The sequence below is a fragment of the Meles meles genome, chromosome 4 (assembly GCF_922984935.1).
Source record: "Meles meles chromosome 4, mMelMel3.1 paternal haplotype, whole genome shotgun sequence".
Lineage (NCBI taxonomy): Eukaryota > Metazoa > Chordata > Mammalia > Carnivora > Mustelidae > Meles > Meles meles.
The window spans coordinates 51,920,236-51,926,831 of record NC_060069.1 but is presented as its reverse complement, the minus strand read 5'-3'; positions in this window follow the sequence as shown (position 1 = coordinate 51,926,831).

Sequence of the window (6,596 nt, the reverse complement as noted above, 5' to 3'; positions counted from 1 at the left end):
CTGAATCATAATTATTTGTGTATATATGTGTAGGGAGCCGGGACCATGTCTTAGTCATATTTTTATATCCAGAACTAAACCCAGGTGGGGCACCTAAGTGTTAGTGGCTCTCAAGCAAATGGATTGGTTCATAGATCACTGGATGGATAGGTGGATGGATGAGGAGAGTCTATCTCCCTCATTTTAAAAACAAGGCAACTCTGACCTGGTTCATCATCTGTGAAATGGAGAATCAGACTAGATGATTTTTTAAGGTTATCTCCAGCTCTGATGTTCCAGGTTCTGAGAGTCCATAAATCATGAGTGGTTACTGTCAGTGGAATCAGAGAATGTTCTTGGCGTGGCCGCTTGAGCAAACTCGGAGGGCTCCCGGGTTCATGATGAAGGATCAACAAGCCTGTGGAGCCCGGCTGTACTGGGATAAATAAAACCTGGGCACAGGCTGGGTGTCCTCCTATCCCAGTTGGCAAGGCTCGCCATTACCCCAACATACCTGCTGAGGAAAGAAGCTTCAAGCAAAACAAGTTTCAGGCTGGCTCAGCAACAGCATAGCTATACATTCCTGTAAATTTCCAGTGCCATGCAAGGGCCTGGACAGGCCAGTCCGTGCCGCTATGTTACATAGCTCCAGTGGCTACCTCTGCTTACTGCATAATCTGTGGGTGTGGTTTTCAGGATAGACTCATGTAGATTTAGGTCAGAGGTGACGACTAAAATAATCCCTAACTCATCTTTCGATGGAGGAGTAAAGAGTGGATATACTCTGTTCTCTCTCTATTGGACTAGAGAAGGTAACCTGAGATTCCATTCGAGCCACAGGGTTGAGCTCGACGCCAGCCACATGTTCAGCCCTCTGTTAGGTACCACAAGGAAGGCAAGGAGCCAGGAAACGGGTCCTGCATTCAAGGAGTCTATGCTCTGGCGAGGGATGTCTATAACGTACGTAAGATAGCAGAGCCAAGTTCTTTGAAGAGCAGAGAGTGAAGGAGGCCCATGGGGACACAGGTTTGGTGAAGGAAGAAGGGAATACCTCCCAAAGGAGGAAGGGTATTTGACAGACAGAAACGGCCTTCACCATGGCAGTCAGGAAAAGTGATTGCATACGGCTATAGGGCGGTCCTGAGTGCAGGACCCTGGAGGAAGGTGGGCAGTGTGTTTGGCTACAGCAGAAGGTACAGAAGAAAAAGAAGGGGGATTCTTCACCACGCTGGGGAGGTGGAAAAGAAGGGGTCAGCCAGTTCTTGAAGACCTGCCTTATTCTTTATGCAAACATATTTACCAGTGCCTATTTTTGCCATGCCCTCTTTCTACCTGGGAGGGCCAGTCTCCAAGGTTTAGAATGTATCCTATAGGCCAAGGAGGTGAGTGGGTCACTGAGGGATCTGGAGAGGCAATGACATAGACAGATGAGGAGCCTAGCTCTGACTTGCTTCCTTTTCTCCCTGACTTGACTTCTGCAGCAGAGGATTGGGAGTGACATCACTCGAGCCTCACGGAGAGTTGACCCATGACCTAGTATGATCCCTTCCTAGAAGATACTGTGATCAGTTTTCTACTGGCAATCAGCACAAGGCTTTGGGGCTAACATGTGCACACACAAGCACACAGGCACACAGAGAGATCCCTCTGAGAAGCTCTTGGAGTTAAAGAGATGTCATCTAGATGGCCACATCTCAAAAGCGCCTTTCTGGGTGCAGTAATAGCAAGGGTTGGGGCCCTCGGACTCCAGGGCGGGTCTCCTGTGAGATTTTGCCCATCACTCTGGGAGGCAGCAGAAACCTCAGCCCTCTCTGGGTTTCTCCAGCACAAACATCAGATTTCCAGGCCCGTGATCCAAGGCAGCGGTGAGAGCACCGAGCATGGTGAGAGGAAAAGAGACAAGTCAGAATTTGAAACTATAGAAAAGAAAACACTTCTAAACCAACAGAGCAACTCATTTCAAAGAGATTGAGTCCTGCCTTTCAAAAATGCAATCGGCATTAAAATCGTTGATTTCCTTCTTCCTCTTCCTACACAGGGAGGAGTTTACTGTAAATTAATTTGGAAGTTAAGTGAGTACACACTTACCTTTGAAAGCACCCAACAGGCAGAGAGGGAAGTGAATAAAGCTTAAAACATAGGCAATGGAGAGAAAGATGCTGGGAATTTTAACCTGTCTGGTACATTTTTATCAATGTACTCTCGCAGATGTAGGGAGTCGTATGGCTCTTTGCTGTTTTTGAAAAGTTTTTATTTTGACTGGATCCTGGGGACTCCATTTGTCCTGTGAACCGTCTCAGAGCCCAAGCCAGGGCTTTTATACAGAAGGGAACTTGCAAACAGTGTGGGATGACCTTCAAACAGTATTGATAATTGTGAGTTCCCGGAGTCCCTGCACAAAGGGCACGTTTCTTCTCCATCTCTGTCTCCCGCTGTAGTGGAAACTGCACAACACAGGAGTCCAGCTGTTCAAAAGAGTCCCATCCTGAGCCTGGATAGATGAGGGTTCTCACATCAGCTCTAACCCTGAACATCCACGAGACTGTGGCAGAGTCACACACCCGCTCTGGGCCTTAGTTTTCTTGTATAAGAGTCAGTGGCATTAGGCATGTTATTTCTGTGGTCTCTAATGAAGTGAACCATGAGCTGAAGTTGTTCAGATGCTAGACTGGCCGACTAAAGGAATCAGGTCCTTTTTCCCTTGACGTTTTTGGTGGGAGTCGGGGGCGGGGGGATGGCAAAACAAGAACTTACTATACACCGGGTACAATGCTAATATGTTTATTATTTCACTTGCCAACAAGTGGATCTTGCAGATGGAGTGATTCAAATAAACCACAGCAACCCCAGTGGCCTGTTTAGGAGTGACTGTGGGTGCAGCCCAGTTTCCCACAACTTATGAGTTTCACCCAAGATCCCAGAAAAAGAGGTTACGATCTTAATGGTATTGGAGGCTAATAGATCCTGAAGTATCTTACGAATTATCAAAAAAAAAAAAAAAAAAAGCTTAGGGGCGCCTGGGTGGCTCAGTGGGTTAAGCCGCTGCCTTCGGCTCAGGTCATGATCTCAGGGTCCTGGGATCGAGTCCCGCATCGGACTCTCTGCTCAGCAGGGAGCCTGCTTCCCTCTCTCTCTCTCTGCCTCCCTCTCTATCTACTTGTGATCTCTCTCTGTCAAATAAATAAATAAAACTTTAAAAAAAGCTTAAATCATAAGTGTATGATTTAATGTTTAGAAAAGTGTGTTATCATTTACTTATTTGGGAACTACAAATCAGTAAATGATATAAATGGTAACCAGATGAACCAGAATTTTCCATCGCCCAGAATACCCCAGTCCCTAGCCATCTTAGGTAAACAGGAATTTACTATGGAATTAAAATAATAATAGCCTCCAAGGACTAGATTCTGGTAGTCTCAGGCTTGCCAACTGTCCAGCAATGTGTCAACTGCAGAGAACACTCTCCACTCCAGCTGGGCATTACTGGGACCCAATCAGACTCCATTTCAGAAATCATGGGCGGTGTTTCCATGGAGCTCTGCCCGAAAAGAGGTGATCTAAATCTTGCATGAGAGATGTACATCAACAGGGAGCTTTGCCTAGAACACTGTGACCTAAAAAATCATATTAAGGAACTCAGAATGCAGAGTCAGTCTCAGAGACACCAAGTGACCTTGTGCAAGGCACCTTGCAGATTGCCTTGCCTACTTGACTCCCCTAATGAATGGTGACTGCCTCTGTGTGTACCTGGGCCAGTGGCACACCCCAGCCAGGGGCAAATATTCTGATTTTCACTGCCCTATTTTTTTTTTAAGGCAACCTGCTCCTTCTATTAATCATCTTGCTGTTTGTTTGCTCTGGGAGGCAAGCACTGATTCAGAGGAAAATATCGCCTAGTGGTTAGACTGGAACAGTATCTCTGCTGCGTTGCCATTTGGAGATCCTGCACAATTTATTTTTTGATATCCCTTAAATAATGATGCCCATGATGCACGAGAGCTCAGGGCCAGGAAGTTTGCGATCTTCGCCTCCCCCACCGCCTTCCAACCATACCTCTTCTCCCTTTATTACTCCCTTTACTAGGACTGTATAATACAATGCATTTCCTTTTTTGTCTCAGCTGCTGGGAAGCTCAAAGTCATGCTATACGCCTCATTAAATTTATTCTGCTTCTGAGTTTTCTTCCCCCTCACTGTCCTCTCCTTTCATGACCACATCTTTACCTTTTGTCCCATGTTTTGATGAAACCATCATCTCCATATCTCATAAGTTACTTTAAATACTTATTGGAAGTGGCATGGGAATAAATAAATCACGTGGATTTGCATGTTCCATTAAATGCTTTGTAGATGGGAAAATTTGGAAGATTAATGCTGATCCTATGATGAAGTCTGAAATTTCACTTCTAACACAAATTAATCATTAATATTTAAAAGCTTAGATATAGTCACAGCTATGAACCTTTGCCTAGCCCTCACCATTGGTAAGGTGAGTGCTTTCAAACATGTGCTCTCATTTTGTAATTAGCGTTCACACTTTACCAATGAGAAAAGTGAGGTTTGGAGAGCTTCAGTGGTCTGTCAGAGGTCACAAACCTTGTAAACTTGGAGCTTCTGACCCTAAGCCAAATCTCTCACCCCTGTGTCCCTGGCATCCTTGTTTCTCAATGACTTCTCATTTGAGTCAGTGTTCTTCTCCTTGTCTTCAAGCAAGTTGTTTGGGTGTTCTTTTTTTTTCTTTTTTTTTTAATGTGCTGATCAGATGGAAGCAAAAGCCATCTTAGTGATTATATCTCTGGCTGAAGTAGGTCTGTAGAAAGTCTGGAAACTGCTAATTCAAGGTCTAAAGGGTCAAGCTTGAAACAGTCGCTTCTAGAAGATGTGAGCCCCCTTGCATCATCCCGGGTTTCCTGCCTCAGTTTGCCTGCCCCGTCCCCTACAGCTGTATTTGAGGTATAAAGGGACAAGGAGAAATTACGAACTCTAATAAGCATTTCTTCTTAAGTAACTTATTTAAACTACCTCTTCTTGACCTCTCTGGTACTTGAGTGGCAGGCAGAATACCAAATTCACAGATTGCCGGGACAGTCAGAGAGAACACTTCATTGCTTCTTGGGGCTTGCTGGTGTGAAAGCACTTTGATACCCTTTAGACACAGCCTCAGGGTCGTGTTGTTTCCCTGAGTGAGTCCGTCAGCCAACCTGCTTTCATGTGACTTTGAAAATAAGGTAAGCGCTGCATTTGTATTTTGGTTTTCTCCAATTTCAGGCCACACACCTACCCCCAACAGCAAGTACACCGAAAAGCTTCAGGGACAGTTTGTCCAGAAGGTCCGCTGCCTGTAGAAACTTCTGAAAGGCCAAGCACCCTGAAAGAGCTGTGCATTCAACACCCATCTCTCCGATTTCTTTCTCCAGGTTTGGCCAGACTCAATGCTCGTTCCCCATTAGGCCTCAGATACTACCCACAGTCTGGGGGCTAGAGAGGCTAATCTCAAAGGGCTAGAAATGAGTCAGTTTCCACGCTCAGCTTCAGGTGTACGGCTTCCTGAAGCACAGACGAGGAAGCTCTAAATTTCAGAGTGATTGTTTTTTCTTTGCATACCATATCCGGAACTGAAACCACCAATTCATTTCACTTAAGCCCTCATACACTACCCTCAGATCATCAATAACATTCCAAATATAAGATACCAAGACTTCATCAACCGAGTCTTTCTGTCTCTTCTTTTCAGGGTGATCTTGTTAGCATCTTCGTTTTCTTCTTTTTGTTTTAGTCCTGACAACACAGGATTTGGAGGCCTTTGCTTTTTTCACAGGTGTTTGTGAGAATTAGGAGCCAAATATCTAAAACTCTGCTAAGAGTTTGGGCTTACTCATAACTTTCTGCTTCCCTTGTTAGTCAACTTGGCTGCCTGTGAGTGTAAAGTCACTGATTCGACGTCCCAAGAGCTCCCACACACGGCTCACCTCTTTAATCCATGAAAGCAGATTAAAAAATGGGATCTGTGGAGATACTGTGAAAACCATCTTCACAAAAGAGGAGAGCAATGGAAAACCAATGCATCCTCTTGATGCCGGCCAGAGCGTCAACACATTCGCAGAAGGAAAGGTCTCTACCATTTATACAGGACCTTACAATTTATAAACCACTTTCACATCCTTCCTCTTGATTCTCACCAGAACTTGTGAAACCAGCCAGACAGGCATTATCCTCCCCAGTTTAGAGAGGAGAGACCCAGTGCTGATAATGGTAGAATAATGGGCCCAAGTCGTGGTAGTGGAAAAGCCAGAAACCCGATGAGAAACCAGGTCCAAGTACCGTATTCCTGTAACTCCCATCTGTCTGTATATACAATAAAATATGACATCAAAATCCACAACCTCATGCCACACAGTCATTTGTTGACATTTTTTGCCACACAGTCATTTGTTGACATTTTTAAACTTCAGGTCTTTTGTAGGTCAGGGTGAATGGCTGTTGGTCATTACTTTTGTATAACTCTCTGGGCCTCGGCTTTCTTTCTCTAAAATACAGAGGAATGACATTAAATGCTGAGTTTCTTTCAGTTCTAACAGTCTGTTGGTCCCTGTTTCAGGGACTGCCAAATCTATGGGA